Genomic DNA, 17,207 nt, shown 5'->3' with positions numbered 1-17,207 from the left:
GGGTTGTTATGAGGATTAAATAAAATAAGGCATGTAAAAATACTCCATTTTTGGGTGGTACTTGTACCACCCACGGCCATTCTTAGATTTAAAGTTGAAACGTAATACCTGTGGGCTAGATTTGGCTCAAAGATAAATTTTGTTTGGCCTTGTGCCAGGGGGTCCCCAATACTGCCCCCAGGTTCAATGATTCACTAGGAGGAATTATAGGACTAAACATGGAATTATAGGACTAAATTGGGTCTCTGAATGGTTTGCCTCAAAACAAGAAAAGTTCTATTGGGATGGTATCCACAAATTACTTGAAAGATGGGGGAAATGTGTAGCTAGCCAGTTTTATTCATGGCTATGATTTATGACAGCAAAGGATACAGAAGCAAATCAGCAAAAGGAGAAGCACAGGGGGCAAAGCCCAGGGTAAACCAGGTGCAAGCTTAATGGGTCCCCTGGAGTCACACGGGACCTGCTCAATTGCCCCAGCAGTAAGTAGCGACAACACAGTAAAATGCTGCCAGCCAAGAAGCTTGTTAGCTACTCAGCACCAGGTTTTCTTCTGGCCATGTAAGCAGGCTCCTCCAGGCACATACCAAAACTCGCAGGTGCTCAGGATAAACCCTGTTGTTTGTACAAAGAGTTTGGGCCCCGTGAGTCACTCTTATCAGTTCCAGGAATGGTGGGAACTTTCCCCAAATTCAAGTTTCCAGATGCCAGTCAAGGGTCAATCATATAAGTAGGCCTTTCTAAGAATAAGCAGTTAGGCCTGCTATGTTAACCCTTTTTTGCACAGGCCTGCACAGGTTTGCCCATGCAGTATTTTTCTTTTCTTTCTTTCCCTTCCTTCCTTCCTTCCTTCCTTCCTTCCTTCCTTCCTTCCTTCCTTCCTTCCTTCCTTTCTCTCGTTCTTTCTTTCTTTCTTTCTTTCTTTCTTTCTTTCTTTCTTTCTTTCTTTTTTTCTTTCTTTCTTTTTCTTTCTTCCTCTCCCTTCCTCCCTTTCTCTCTCTCTCTCTCTCTCTCTCTCTCTCTCTCTCTCTCTCTCTCTTTCTTTTCCTTCCTTCCTTCCTTCCTTCCTTCCTTCCTTCCTTCCTTCCTTCCTTCCTTCCTTCCTTCCTTCCTTCCCTCCTTATTCTACTGGGCCTTGCATTTTAGTTGGGGTGAAAGAGAGAGATAATAAATGGCTACATTAATGAAATATATAATATTTCAGGTGATGATATGTGCTGTGAAGGAAAATAGCAGGGAAGGAGAATAGAGATTAATAGGGAGGAGGAGTGCTATAATTTTATCTGGGGTTATCAGAAAAGGCCTTGCTGAGAAGAGGACATTTGAATTGAAGAAGATTAGAGAATGAACTCTGTAGATATCTGGGTTAGGAGGGAAAGGAAACAGCAGTGCATAAGTGGATTTGAACCTTGCACAGTGAACTGGAGGAAAGTAGGAAATGAGGTCGGAGTGTAAAAATGTCTTATAAGCTATTGACTTTGATTTTACTCTGAGTTGAGAAGCCATTTGAGCAGTTGAGAGGAGTTTGAGCAGATTAGTGACTTAATCTAGTTGACATTTAAGAATGAAGGAAGAAAGAGATAGTGGAATAGCCCTGGCCAGTGTGGTTCAGTTGGTTGAGCATCCTCCCATGCACTGAGAGATCACTGGTTCAATTCTCAATCAGGGTACACACCCATTTTTTTTAGGCTCGCTTCCCCATAGGAGGCATGCAAGATCAGCCAAGTGGTGGTTCTCTCACATCAGTATTTCTCTCGCTCTCCCTCTCCATTTCTCTCTCCCTCTAAAATCAATAAAAACATTTTTTTTTAAAGAGAGGTAGTTCAATAATCCAGAGTAGAGATGTTCATAGTTCAGATCAAAGTGATAACAGTGGACTTGGTTAAAAATGGTTAGATTCTGGCTAAATTTTGAAGGTAGTGCCACCATGATTGAATTGGAAGGATGGCGTTGCCATTAACTGAGATGGAGAAAACTGTGGGAGGAACTGGTTTGTAGGAGAAAATAGGAGTTTCATTTTAGAGAACTAAATTTGAGACATCTTTTATGACTCAAAGTGGAGATGTTATAAACTGTTGAATATATTAGTGTGGAATTCAGGTGAGAGTTCTTGGCTGGAGAGTTATTAGCCTGTAAGTGGTATTCAAAGCTACGAGCCTGGATGAGATCATTAAAGGAGAGAGAATACAGAAGATAAAAGTTCCAAGAATGAGTACTTCAATGTTTAGATGTCAGGGTGATGACACAGAATCAGCAAAGGAGACTGGAGTCTGAGAAGAATCAGCCAATGAGACAGGAGACAATCTAAAAGAATGAGATATCCTGGAAGCAAAAAGAAAAAAATGCCCCAAGGTGGGATGGAGGAAGAGATCACCCTGTCAAATGAAGAGAGGTAAAGTAAAAATAAGGACTGATCTTTGGATTTAACTATGTAGAGGCCTTGTCAGGAGCAGTTTAAGGTGAAGAAAACCCCACTAGGGTCTGTTCAAGAGAAACTGAGAAGAAAGAAATTTGAAAACAACTAATATGAATAATAACAACACAGTTTGTTTCTATGTGCTTTGCAATGAAAGAGAGCAGAGAAATGGGGCAATAGCTAGAAGAAGAATATCAAGAGAAGATTTTTTTAAAAATATGTTGTTTTTATTTATTTGAGAGAGAGAGGAAAGGAGAGGGAGAGAGAGAGAGAAACATCAGTGAGAGAGAGAAAAATTGACTGCTGCCTCCTGCATGCCCCCTACTAGGGATCAAGTCTGCAACCTGACATGTGCCCTGACCAAAAATTAAAGGGGCAACCTCTGGGTGCACTGGACGATGCTCAGCCAATTGAGCCACACCAGCCAGGGCACAAGATTCTTTTTTTTTCTTTTTTAAAAATATATTTTATTGATTTTTTACGGAGAGGAAGGGAGAGAGATAGAGAGTTAGAAACATTGATGAGAGAGAAACATCGATCAGCTGCCTCCTGCACATCCCCCACTGGGGAAGTGCCTGCAACCCAGGTACATGCCCTTGACCAGAATCGAACCTGGGACCTTTCAGTCCACAGGCCGACGCTCTATCCACTGAGCAAAACCAGCTTCAGCAAGATTCTTTTTTTTAATGGGAAAAATTTATATGTTGATAGAATGAGCCAATGGAGAGAGGAAAGAGCTGATGTAGGAGAGTAAATGCAGAATTCATGGAGCAAAGTTCTTGAGGAGACATGCAAAAACAACAGATGCTCACTACAAAAACATATGGGACATTTTAGAAAAATAGATGTTTTTTGAGAGGCAAACAAGCGTTTATTTGAGATCAATAAGAATAGCTATTTGGGAATCATTGATTCAGGCAGAAGCCCAAATAATGTTCCAATTAGGAGACAAAGGCAATGGGTAATCATGAGAAAGGAAAAGGGAACAATTGCATCCATCACTAGAAGGAAGGCATTTATATTGATGCAGATAACATAATGTAGTGAAGTTAATTCTAAATAGTGTTTTTCACTTTCAGTCTGATAGTCATCAGCCCAGTAGTCATAAATCTGTTTTCTTATTATTTTTGAAAACAGTCCTTTTGCAAGGCACATGGTTACTTTAAGCCCAGTCCAAAGGTTATTTTTTCCTGTTTTAACATTACAAACTTTGAGGCACAATAAGTGCAAGGCATTTCCTCTGGCATGGAAGCTCTGGTTTCATTTTAAAGTGGCTCTGGCCTGGACAGTGTGGTTCAGTGGTTGAGCATCATCCCATGAACCAAGAGATCACCGGTTCAGGGCACATACCTGGGCTCGATCCCTGGTGGGGGGCATGCAGGAGACAGCCAATTGATGTTTTTCTCTCATCAGTGTTTGTATTCCTATATCCCTCTCCCTTCTTCTCTCTCTAAAAAAAATCAATTAAAACATATTTAAGAATAAATAAATAAAGTGCATCAGTTTATATTGCTGTTTACATTATGAAAGATCTTATCTAATAAAGAGGTAATATGCAAATTGACCATCACTCCAACACACAAGATTGCTGCTCCCATGTGGACACAAGATGGCCACCACAAGATGGCCGGCAGGGGAGGGCAGTTGTGGGCAATAAGGCCAGCAGGGGAGGGCACTTGGGAGGGACCAGGCCTGAAAGGGAGGGCAGTTGGGGGGGGACCAGGCCTGCAGGGGAGGGCAGTTAGGGGCAATCAGGCAGGCAAGCAGTTTGAAGCCAGCAATCCTGGATTGTGAGAGGGATATTTGACTGCCCAGTGGGATCGGGCCTAAACCAGCAGTCGGACATCCCTCGAGGGGTTCCAGATTGGAGAGGGTTCAGGCTGGGCTGAGGGACACACTCTTCCCTGCTTCTCTCCCCGCCCCCCCACCCCCCACCCCCACATGAATTTTGTGCACTGGGCCTCTAGTAACATAGAGAAAAGTGTAGACTTCTGCTTCAGGCTTTTGTCATATTTGAATGAACTTTGTGAATGGATGTTCCATACACAAAATAAGTTAGTATTAAAGAATACAAAATTTTAAATTGAATTTATAAAACACATGTTCATAGCAGGGACTTGTTCGTTGCAGCATTCTTTGTAAACTAGAAATAATTCACGTGTCCACCAAGGGAGGAATGGATATATTGTGGTACAATCATTCAATGGAATACTACTCTGCAATAAAATGGAACAAATTCCTGATACATAGCAACGAGATGGATGAATCTCAAAAACATGCTGAGTGATGGAAAGAGTACATACTGTGTGATTCCAGTATGTGAACTTCTAGAACAAACAATACTAATCTATAATGATAGAAACTGGATCATTGATTTCTAAGACAGGGAGTGGGGGTGGTGAGGGAATTGACTGCAAAAGGACGCAAGAGGACATTCTGGAGCAATGGAAATGTTCTTGAGCAGGGTAGTGGTTATGTGGGTAGGTACATTTGTCAACAGTTTTCAACTTGAAATGGATGCGCTGAATTACTTACAAATTACACCTTAACAAGTTAGATTTTAAAAAAAGAAAAATCATTCCAAATGTTGGTCTTTAACTTAAGTAAATTATTATTATTATTATTATTATTATTATTATTATTATTTTAGCCTTAGAGAATTAAAAAAAAAAGATTGCTGTTGTGGTAAATAACTTAATTGGAAATTCAATAATTCCTTCATTTTTTTCTTTCTGTGAATTTTTTTGTTTGCTTAATCCCTTCACCATTTTCACCCAACTCCCAACCTTCTGACAGCTGTCAGTCTGTTTTCTGTATCTATGAATCTATTTCTATTTTGTTTATTAGATTCCACATATAAGTGAAATCATATGGTATTTGAGTTTCTCTGACTGGCTTATTTCACTTAGCATAATAATCTCCAGATCCATCCATGCTGTCGCAAAAGGTAAGATTTCTTTCTTTTTTAAGGGCTGCATAAATATACCACAGCTTGTTTATCTACTCATCTACTGATCTGGAACTTTATCTACTCATCTGGAAACTTGGGCTGTTTCCAGATCTTGGCTATTGTAAATAATACTGCCATGAACATAGGGGTACATACATTCTTTCAAATTAGCGTTTTGGGTTTCTTCAGATATATTACCAGAAGTGGAATCACTGGATCATAAGGGGGTTTCATTTTTAACTTTTTGAGGAAACTCCATACTGTTTTTCATGTGGTTGCACTAATCTCCATTCCCTCCAACAAAATTTCTTCATTTCAGGAACATCTTTTTCTTCAATTAAATTCATATACTATTGCATTAGTTGAATACTTTTAAATAAAACTAGCTTTAAGATTTTGATTTTATAAAAGCATATTTATATATACTTTTTTGTAGATATACCAAAAAATGACTTCAATGTTTACCTAATGTTAAAAGTTATCTTTGAACTTGAGATATCTCAAAATTTTTTCCCTTTTGGCGTTTCAGAACAGAGAGGGGCCGTCTGCTGCTGGTGAGTCCGGAGATGGGACCAAGTGGGTGCGGGAGGCCCGAGTGAGGAAGACCTGTGGGTTCCTGAGCACCTGAGCAGCCCCGCTGAGAGACATGTACCTCTAAAGGGAACCCAAACTCGGGATTGGCTTATTTTAAAACACAAGCGGTTAACTATGTTTTCCTGGCCCCCGTCCGAACCTTAAGTCACCTAAATGCCCTATCAAATGTTAGATATCCAGATCTGACCCCCGAGGAGTCAGGAAGGGGAACATTCGTATGGGGGAAAGCCAAGGCGAAGGTCCTCAACACCCGCTGCACAGAGTTGCCCAGAGCCGGGGGCGGTAAAAACCTCGCTTTCTGTGCAGCGGCCCTGGAAGGGCCCAGTCGGCACTTCGCGGGGGAATTCCAGTGTAGGTTCAGGTTATTTTAGAACCCATGCTTTCATTATGGTTTGGGGCCTTCCTAAGCTATCAAATGCTTTTGCTAAAATTTCGGAAACCAGGATCTCAACCTGAACAAAGGGGGTGACAAAGGCCTCACGGTGCTGGTCAGAAACTGCATGTGGACTTCCTTCCTTCCCTTAGGGCTCAGTGCGGCCGGGTTTGTGTACAGGCGGAGGTAGGTGAGAGTGTTTGTGTGTAGGACAGGGGTGAGGTTAGAGCCGTGGGCCTGAATCCCAGATACTCAGAACCAGATTGATTGGATCTTCCTTAATCGGCCTGGAGAGAGCCACCCACAGCATAAGCAGGTGGTCCAAAGTCACTCAGTCCCTAATGGAGACCCAGAGACCAGGACAGTATTTAGTTATTTAACAGCTTTAGCCAGGGACTGGGGATACATGGCGACATACACGGGGAGATGATAGTAATGGAGAATTGAAATCTTCCAAATGTGTGTTAATTTGCAATCTGAGTTGAAAAAATTTATGCCCTTGACTGGAATGGAACCTGGGACCCTTAATGGATTTTTTTTTTAATATAAAACTGCCTTGGAAATGTTATCACTGGTTAACCGCTATTAGTTAATCCGATCAACAAAAGTTTTTTTAACCTTTTCAATAGCATGCGATTATTGTTTGTGAGCACTGTCACACCCCTAGCAAAGTTAGCACTCTATTCTTTTTTTTTTTTTCAATCCTCACCTGAGGGTATTATGTCATCGCTTTTTAGAGCGTAGAAGAGAGAGGGAAAGACCTAGAGAAAGCAGCATGTGAGGGAAACACATCCATTGGTTGCCTCCTGCACATGCCTGTCCAGGGCCCAGGAAGGGGAGGAGTCTGCAACCAAGCTAGGGGTTCCTTGAATGGAATGGAACCTGACCCCTTAGGTCTGCAGGCTGAGGTTTTATCCACTGAACCAAACTGGATAGGGCTCAACCCTAGAGATGTAAAAAAAAATAAATGCCCTCCCGGCATGGCTCAGTGGTTAAGTGTAGACTATGAACCCAGAGGTCACTGGTTGGATTCCCGTCAGGGACAACATCAGGGTTGTGGGCTCCATCCCCAATGGGGGCGTGCAGGAGGCAGCAAATCAATGATTCTCTCTCACCATTGATGTTTCTATGTCTCTCTCCCTCTGCCTACCTCTCTGAAATAAATAAAAATGTATTTTAAAAAAATAAGTAAATAAATAAATGGTGTTGACAGGATCAAAAGAGAATACCAGGGGCAAATTAGATCATGCCTATTAACAGTTAATCCTCTTTGGCTTCCGGAAAACACTGAAAATCCTCTTACTCTGGTTCATCCCTCCCCCCTGGGGGAGGAGCCACTGGACTTTGGTGGGCGTGGCTAATAACTGGTTCCTTCTAACGGTGTATATATACCAGAGTCAGGCCATGGCTCCGCAGTGCTGTGCCAGACTGTCTAGACGAGAGAGCCTTGTGGGAGGTTCTCCTTTCGCTTTCGGCGTTACGGACGGGACAAGAGCCGTCTGCTCCTGGAACCAATCGGTACTGAAGAGTCACCGTTGCTCTCTAACCAAGAGAATTGCTGAACTTGGATTCATATCCTCTGAGCTGCCAAGGACAGTAGTCCTCCAACTACTTTGATTGGCTGCAGGTGGGCAGTGGACCTCCTCTGGGCACCTACCTCTGTAGCTAAGGACCTCACAGGACACCAGGGGCTGACCTTAATTGACAAAGAGAAATGGCAGGTGAAGGAGCTGTGGCAAAACTCCAGACAGAAATCAACTGTCCCATCTGCCTGGGTAACCTGGGAGACCCTGTCACCATCTAAGGTGGGCACAACTTCTGTCAATTCTGCATCCAGCGCACCTGGGCTGATGTGCAGGACAGGTTCGCTTGCCCTGTGTGCCGTCACCCATGCCAAGAGAGGCACCTGTGGAGCAACACCCAGCTGGGAAGGATGGTTGACATGGCCAAGCTCCTCCAGATCACCGGGGCCGAGATGAAGCAGCAGGAAGAGAGGCGCTTGTTTGAGAAGCACAGCCAGGCCCTGACCCTCTTCTGCGAGGAGGACCTAAAGTTGTTGTGTCCCCTGTGCACCCAGCCCCCTGACCACCAGGGCCACCAGGTGAGGCCCGTGGAGGAGGCTGCCTCTCATCACAGGCAGAAGCTCAGGAGTTACATTGAGCCCCTGAAGGAGCAGCTGGCAGACCTTCAGAAACTATTAGCCACTCAAGACAGGCAACGATCAGAAGTGAGAGAAAAGGTGGAAAGGCAGAGAGAAAAGTTAGCCTCTGAATATGGGAGTGTGATAGCATCCATATAGAGTGTGAGCAAGCGGCAGTTCACTCAAGGCTAGCTGCACAAGAGAAGCACATTCTACGGAATCTCACTGCAAACAAAGCTGCATTTTCAGACCACATTTCCAAACTTAGAGTTCTACGAAAGGAGATGGCGGAGACAAGTGTGGTATCAGATGTGAAATTGCTGATGAACATCAAGCGTGTCCTCCACCGCTGTGATAACCTAGAACCTCCAGATGTCTATTGCTTGAAGTATAAGAGAGAAGAATTCAGTCTTCCTCCACAGTGTTCGGCCCTGCTGCAAATCATGCAGACATTTAGAGAAGTTACTCTGGATCCCGAAACTGCACATCCTCATCTGCTTGTGTCTGAGGATAAAAAGTCTGTGACATTTGTGAGGAAAAAGCAAGGAGTTCATCGGAATCCAAAGGGATTTGCAGACAACGCAGTTGTCCTGGGCTCTGAAGGGTTTGACTATGGCCGACATTACTGGGAGGTCCAGGTGGATGACAAGCCTGAGTGGGCCGTGGGTGTCTGTAAAGACTCCCTTTCAAGGAGAGAAAGCAGCCCCTGCTCAGACAGGAGAAGAGATGTTGGGCGATTCAGCTGCAGGATGGTGACTATGTGGCTCGAGGGCCTGTTCCTGTCACCCTTGTGCTGCAGGAAAGGCCCAGAGGGATTGGCATCTACCTGGACTATGAGATGGGTCACGTTTCCTTTTACAGTCTGAATGACATGTCTCACATCCATTCCTTCAGGGATACTTTTTCTGAGATGCTAAAGCCTTACTTCTCTGTCGGATGTGATCCCAAACCTCTTACCATCCGCGCTTTAAGAGATTAGGAAGGATAAACTGTCACTTTGCTTCATTTTCTTCCTGTGATGTGTAGGCAGTAGGTAGAATTTTTTTAATTATAATTTTATTGTTACTTTATTTTTTAATATATATTTTAAATATATTTTTTAATATATTTAGATGTCGGAGGGAAGGAAGAGGGAGAGGGATGGAAGCATCAGTGATGAGAGAGAATCATTGATTGGCTACCTCCTATACACTCTCTACTCTGGATCCAGCCCCCAACCGAGGCATGTGCTTTTAACTGAATTGAACCCAGAATCTTTCAGTCCACAGGATGAAGCTCTATCCATTGAGCTAAACCAGCTGGACCTTATTTTTACTTTATATATATATTATATATATATATAAATATATATATATATATATATATATATATATATATATATATATATATTGTTGAAAGTATTACCTGGTTTTTGTGGGTAGAATTTTATATACAGGTATCAGTGATCTAGCATCAAAATTTTTTCTTTGGTTGTGTTGATTTTTAGAGAGGGAAATATCAGTGTGAGAGGGCACCATTGATTGGCTGCCTCCAGAATGCACCCATGCCCTGACCCAGAATCGAACCGGCCTACCCTTTGGGTTCATGGGAGAATTCTCCAACTAACTGAGCCACACTGGCCAAGGTTAGCACCAATATTTTATTAAAAACACTTCTGTGATTTGAATACTTGTTTTGTCTTTCTCTCCCCCTCTCTGCCCTCCCCTCCCCCCATTTTTCTTCAAGAGCAAGGTGTGTGGGAACAAATGGAGTTGTGGAGAATTTGGAATACTGATTGATCAATTCTTTCTGAAGTGCTTCTGAAATTTTGGATTAGAATGTTCATTATAAGGCACAGTTCAATAAAGTTTTTGTATATTTACAAAAAAAGATATTTCAAAATTTTACATATTTGTACTGCTCTGTATCATTTGAATTTTGTATAACAAGCATGTATAATTTTTGCAAAAAAAAGGGAAAAGAATAACTTCAAAAATATATTGGAAGAAAAATATGTAAAAGTGCTAACAATAGTTAATTCCAGGTGGTGGGAATTGGATAACTGCTTATCTTATTCTTTATGTATTTTCCATATTTTAAAATTAAAAACAATGAATGTCCTGGAAGTGAAAGAACAGAATAGATATGGAGGAGGTGTGAGGACAGGTGAGAGGAAAACACAAAGCAGAGGAAAAATAGTTCTGGAAGGAACTGTGTTTAAGTTGAATATTTTTGGGGGAGCAGCTGTTGGAATAAGAAAGATGTCTAGGCTCTGGCTGGTGGCTCAGTTGTTTGGAGTGTCAGCCCATACACCAAAAGGTTGTGGATTGGATACTGATCCCTGGTCAGGGCATGTATGGGAAGCAACTGATTGATGTTTCTCTCTAACATAGATCTCTCTCTCTCTTTCTCTCTCTGTCTCTCTCTCAAAATCAGATATATATATATTTTAAAGAGAGATGTTTGGGAAACAGGTAGTTCATGAGGATATTTAGGAGTTTATTCCTGTTACGTAATTTCTCCTTCAGTGTTTTTTTTCTAAAGAAATATACATACTTAAATTTCTTGTCAAACTTTTTCTTTTCTTTTTTTTACCATTTGTGTTTCTCTTCTATTAGGAGCAGTATAAACCTAGCAGTGGTCCTGAGCCTATCTTGTAGAGCCAGGCTACCTTCACTTAAATTCCTGCTTCCAAATCCCATTCACTGGCTGAGTAACTGGACAGGTTATTGATCTTTACCTGTCTCAGTTTCCTCATATGTAGAATGAGGATGAGGATATGATATAAGCTTGTTGTAAGAATTAAATGAATAAACACATGTAAAACTTGCAGACTATGCCTGGCTCACGACAATTTGCAATATAATATTGAGTGATAGCTCTTGTGTTTTGGGTATAACATTGCTTAAAGACTGGATGTGATGAAAATTGATTATATTTAAGTTACATTCGTGATATTTTTCAATGACTGTGGACAATCCTGGGGAAAGTAAAGTAATTATCTCTAATCAGCTCTAATCTCTGAGGCTGGAAAGGGTCTAGGTGTTTATTACCTCATCTGTTCATCTCATTAAAAAGGAAATAATGACCCAATTTCTTACTTCAAAACTGTCCCAGTAAAAATTGTATGATTTCACAGTGGAAGACATTTTTACACATCACACAGAACCGGGATCTTTAGTTAATACACATGAGTATATACTAATTTAAATTCAAAATACAAATGATGAACTTTAAAAAGATCATAGGTGGGAAAAAATTGTTTCTTTTAATATAAAGTCTCTTAATGAAGTTACACCTGCCCCAAAGCTTTTATGTGTTTCTCTACAGGGCAGTGATCTCCAAGGGAGCCACTAGGCTTCCGCTCAGCTGGAAACCAACACACCCCACCTCATCATCCCTCCCTGTGAACCAGGACAGGAAACTGCAGGAACAAATGCCAGCTTTGTGATTCCTGGTGGGCTCTGGTTCTGGGGTGGATCTGTAAGGGGTGAGCGCTCCGAGGGAGGCCCCTGCAGAGGTCGCTCAGCTCCTCTCCCTTCTTTGTCATTCGCTGCCCTTTCCTACGCCTCTCTCTTCTTGGCTGTTTCCTCCCACCTCACACCTCTTTTGGTTTCATGCCCCGCAATGTGGCCCCAAAAAGACAGCGGTGGTTTTCAGTCCTTTGTAACAGCGGAAAGTTCCAAAATATCAAAGTCAAAGAGATGCTCCTTGGCAGGCGGAGGTGAAGGCGTTCACTAACTGTGAGGCCCTTCAGAACTCGTGACCAAATTTTTCTATGGAGCAGAGGGGAAAGAACCCGAGCCCACCCGGTCCAGTCCTAAGGCGGCCTTGGGGAAGGAGCAGAGTTGGGCAGGACAAAGGGGGTGCTGTGGGCCTCACCTTCATCCCCTGAGGACTCCCGGAAGGGGTGGAGGGCCCTGGTGTCCACAGATGCTGGAATCTGGCCAGGATCCCTCTTTCAGGCTGAGTTTGAGACCAAAGAAGGAGCTTTAATGGAGTCAGGTTACCAAGTTTAGTGTGACAGTGGCAGTAGTGCCAATGAAGACTAAGGGCTATCAATCTATACTAATAAAAACCTAGGTGCCCTCGTGCCCTCGCGCAATGCCCTCACGTCAGCACAAGATGGCTGGCAGGGGAGGGCAGTTGGGTGTGATCGGGCCGGCAGGGGAGCAGTTAGGTGTCAATCAGGCTGGCAGGGGAGGGCAGTTGGGTGTGATCGGGCCGGCAGGGGAGCAGTTAGGTGTCAATCAGGCTGCCAGGGGAGGGCAGTTGGGTGTGATCGGGCCGGCAGGGGAGCAGTTAGGTGTCAATCAGGCTGGCAGGGGAGTGGTTAGGGGGAAATTAGGCTGGCAGGCAGAAGCGGTTAGGGGCAGGCGGGCAGGCAGGCAGGCAAGTGGTTAGGAACCAGCAGTCCCGGATTGTGAGAGGGATGTCCAACTGCCAGTTTAGGACGATCCCCAAGGGCTCCCAGATTGGAGAGGGTGCAAGCTGGGCTGAGGAACACCCCCTCCCACCCCCCATGCATGAATTTTTGCACCGGTCCTCTAGTCCTATATAATAAAAGCCTAATATGCAAATCAACTGAATGGTGGAACAACTGGTGGAACAACCGGTCACTATGATGCGCATTGACCACCAGGGGGCAGGCGCTCAATGCAGGAGCTGCCCGCAGGCCCCAGGCCAGCCAAGGCAGTTGCCAGGGGGAGTTCTGCCCTCCTCCCCCCCACCCCCTGCCCCCAATCTCCCTGCCAGTTGCCCCACAGATCGGCCCTGATCACTGGTCAGGCCTAAGGAACCTACCCATGCACAAATTTCATGCATCGGGCCTCTAGTTGTAAATAAATTGTTCTCCTGGCTGGTCCCTCAGGAAGAGACTAAATCTATTCAGACATCAGCAGTAGGAAAGGGCTTTGAAGCCTCACCCCAATCCACGAGCTTGGATCACTGGCTTTTCCTGCCCTAGGGCAGAATTCATTTGTTATCTCACAGTTCTGTAGGTCAGATGTCTGGAAGGAACTGGCTGGGTTCTCTGCTCAATTTCTCATGAGGCTGAAATCCAGCTGTCAGCAGGCTGCAGTTTTGTTTTGTTTTTTAATATATTTGTTACTGATATCAGAGAGGAAGGGAGAGGGAGAGAGAAAGAGAAAAACATCAATGATGAGAGAGAATCAATGATCGGCTGCCTCCTGCATGCCCCTTGCCCGAAACCCAGGCATGTGCCCTTGATAGGAATCAAGCCGGGACCCTTCATGCCCTATCCACTGAGCCAAACCTGCTAGGGCAACTGACTGCGTTTTTATTTCATGTTCAGGTTCTTCTTCCAAGCTCACTACAGTTCTTGGCAGAATGCATTTGCTGTGGTTGTAAGGACCAAAGTCTGTTTCCTGTGATTCCTGTCACCAGAGGCCACTCCCTGCTTCTAGAGGCCTCTCATATTCTTTCTCACATGGCCTTCTCCATCATCAGACTAGTAACAGTGTATTGCATCCTTCTCACGCTTGATTCTGTGACTTTGTCCTAGAAAAAATGGTTTCTAAAAGCCCACAGTAAAGATAACTATGGTTTTATAACCAACATTATTGAAAATGAACAACACATTAAGAAGAATGAGAGGGAATGAAGAGTGAAATTCGGATGGAGTGGAGGTTTCTGGCTTGAACCTAAATTTTAATCACCGTTGGCATTCAGACCTGTCTGCGTGTGTTAGTCTCAGGGCGTGAGTCCTTCATTATTGTTGTTGAGGAGGAAAGGAGTCTCCTGGGAAAGAACTCATCCTAAGGGAAGAGGAAGTAGGGCTCCTAAGTTTAGACCAATAAGTAGCAGAGGGGAGGACCAATTAGTGAGTACAGCATAATGTCTGCCTCTCAGATTTAGCCTCTGGCACAGCCTCTATAAACCCATGTTAGAGTCCTAAGGAGAGTAGAATATAAGAAAGGAAAGCTCTATTTCAATAAACTATGCAAGATACTAGGATCACAAGACAATCCTATTTTGTTACTCATTTGTTGATGCTAAGGCACAAAGGAGAAAGGCCTTGATTCTGCTTTGGGGCAATATGGCCCCAATGCCTTAATGACTCTAGACATTGCCTCCCCTCACTTTAACATTCAACTAGTCTGCAATGGAGACCTTCCCTGGTGGTTGTGGCAGCAACAGAAGCCAGCCCTCATCACCCTGTGGCAGAGGGAACCGGTTCCAAGAGTGGGAGGGATTTTAAGAGTTTGTAGCTTCAGGAGCCAACACCCTTAGCATGGACATCACCTGCAGTGGTGGCACTATCAAGTGACTTTGTGGGAAACAGAGGCTTGGGCATCAGATGTCACCAAAGGGGGCCGGGGTAGGAAAGAATCATGGCAGACACAGGTGAGAACTGAGATGTAAAGTCCACGGTTCCTGAGAATTATATCCTAAGGTACTGAGAAAGGACAGGTATGATGGTAGGACAACAGCTGATAGTTTTTAAGGATGGAGGTCAAGAACGTTGCTAATTGATTATATCTGCTGATTTTTACAGTTTATAAAGCAATTCTATATGCCTAACATTAGCTACCATTATCTGCTACCCGCTAGGCATTGTGCCAGACCAGGTGCCTGCAAACTATGCCCCACAAGCCAACTTCAGCCTGCTGTTCGGTTTTGTGCTAAGAATGGGCAATTAAATGGTTGGAAAAAAAACTGAAAAAGAGTACTCATGACAGAAAAATTATATAAAAATAAAGCTTCAGTGTCCATAAATAAAGTTTTATTAGAACACAGCCATGGCCATTTATTTATGTATTTCCTATGGTTGTACTTATGCAACAATGGCAGAGTTTGGTAGTTGTGACAGAGACATATGGCTTGTAAAGCCTAAAATAGTTACTATTTAGTCTATTACTAAAAAAAAAGTCAATTCATAAGCTAGGCACATATGTGACATTATCTTTAATCCATGGTAACTGTGAACATTTGTATTTCATTATGTCCTTCCATATCCTCCCCAAGGGAGGTGGGCTGGGCAGCCACTATTATCCCTGTTGGAAGGATAGGGAGACATTTCTCAATACTCAAGGATAATTAGTATTGAATAAAGGCCATTTCAAGTGACTCTACTTAAATTACAATTTTACAGTCTTGTTATTCAGTCAGGTTCAAAGACTAACTACATTAGCATACCTGGGAGCTCATTAGAAATGCAGTATCTAGAGCCTCTCCTCCAACCTAATTGAATAATAATCTGCATTTTAACAAGATTTCCAGGTGAGTCCAATGCACACTAATATTTTAAAAGCTGTGTTATAAAAATATGGTTTTTAAAGTGTTTGAATGGGAATTAACTTTTAAAACGTTGATATTTTAGCTCTTTCTTTTGGACAAAATTATGTGACAGTATGATGTAGCATCCTTCACCATTACTAGTATATGTTTGACTTTTGTAACAAAAATAATTTGAAGGCTTTGTTATTTTCTGAAGGGCTTCTTTTAATCTTTGATAATGAGATCATTCTCTTTTTTTAATTTTTATTTTCTTTGTTGATTAAGGTATTACATATGTGTCCTTATCCCCCCATTACCCCCCCCCCCCCAACACCCTACCCCTGCTCCTACCCTCACCCCCTGTTGCCTGTGTCCATTGGTTAGGCTTATATGCATACATACAAGTCCTTTGGTTGATCTCTCCTCTGTACCCCCACCCTACCCTGCCTTTCCTCTAAGGTTTGACAGTCTGATCAATGCTTCTGTCTCTGGATCTGTTTTTGTTCATCAATTTATGTTGTGAGATCATTCTCTTTTGAAGTGCTTATCATTATCCCTGTTTATTTTCTCTTGGTAAATGCACATAATGTCTAACTCTTGCTTTTCAATGGCTTTTATATGACCCAGCAGTTTCCAACTGCATGTTTACTGAGTTTATGAAAGATCCCTTGTTTCTAAAAAATATCACAGTCCACTTTGTTTCCAACTCCCATTACATGTGTGGATGTGGATGTTTACGTCCAACATTCAGGGCATAGCTGCCTGACAGCCCTTTGGCAGGATGGGTGGGGGTTGGAAGCTGGAGGATGTTTGGGTGGGACTAATTTTATAAGTGGTCAGATGGTTAGTTGAACACATCCATATCATAAGAAGCATTGCTTTCTTAGGTACCCTCCTACCTAGAATGGTGGGATAATGGAAACAATGACCCAAATATTAAGGGAAATTTTCTCTGGTAGTAAAATGCTGGTAATTTTTGTCTTTCTTTGTGCTTATCTGTATTTTCTAAACTTTCTAGAATGAGTGCATATTATTTTTGCAATCAGAAAAAACTCTGTTACTAAATACATTTTTAATATATATTATTGAAATCAATAATATATATACATATATATGTATACATATATATGTATATATATTATTGATTTCAGAGAGAGAGAGAGAGAGGGAGAGGGAGATAGAAACATCAATTGGCTGCCTACTGCATGCCCCTCCTGGGGATCGAGCCTGCAACCCGGCTATGTGCCCTGACCGGGAATCCCAGCTGGTGACCTCCTGGTTCATGGGTCGACACTCAATCACTGAGCCACACCAGTCGGGCTACTAATACATTTTTAAATTGAAGTATAATTTACATTCAATAAAATGCACAGAGATCTGAACTGTTTAGTTTGTAGAGTTATGACATTGTATATACCCCTGCAACCACCATATCAAACAAGTTTGGCAATATTTCCATCACACAAAGTTTATTTTGTGCCATTTTACGCCAGAAACTACCGTAACGTAGCACTCC

At 42.8% G+C, this 17,207-nt stretch overlaps 1 pseudogene across 1 annotated transcript; it reads left to right on the top strand.

The window, feature by feature from the left end:
* The first annotated feature begins 8,047 nt into the window (after positions 1-8,047).
* LOC308514731 (tripartite motif-containing protein 75-like) lies at positions 8,048-9,452 on the top strand (annotated as a pseudogene). Its single transcript has one exon. The product of its transcript is annotated as a tripartite motif-containing protein 75-like (transcript).
* The last annotated feature ends 7,755 nt before the right edge of the window (positions 9,453-17,207 follow it).

Source organism: Myotis nattereri, assembly GCF_964212035.1.
Source record: "Myotis nattereri genome assembly, chromosome: 2".
Classification (NCBI taxonomy): Eukaryota; Metazoa; Chordata; class Mammalia; order Chiroptera; family Vespertilionidae; genus Myotis; species Myotis nattereri.
The sequence above is the reverse complement of the archived record's forward strand: the minus strand, read 5'-3'. Positions and strand labels throughout refer to the sequence as shown.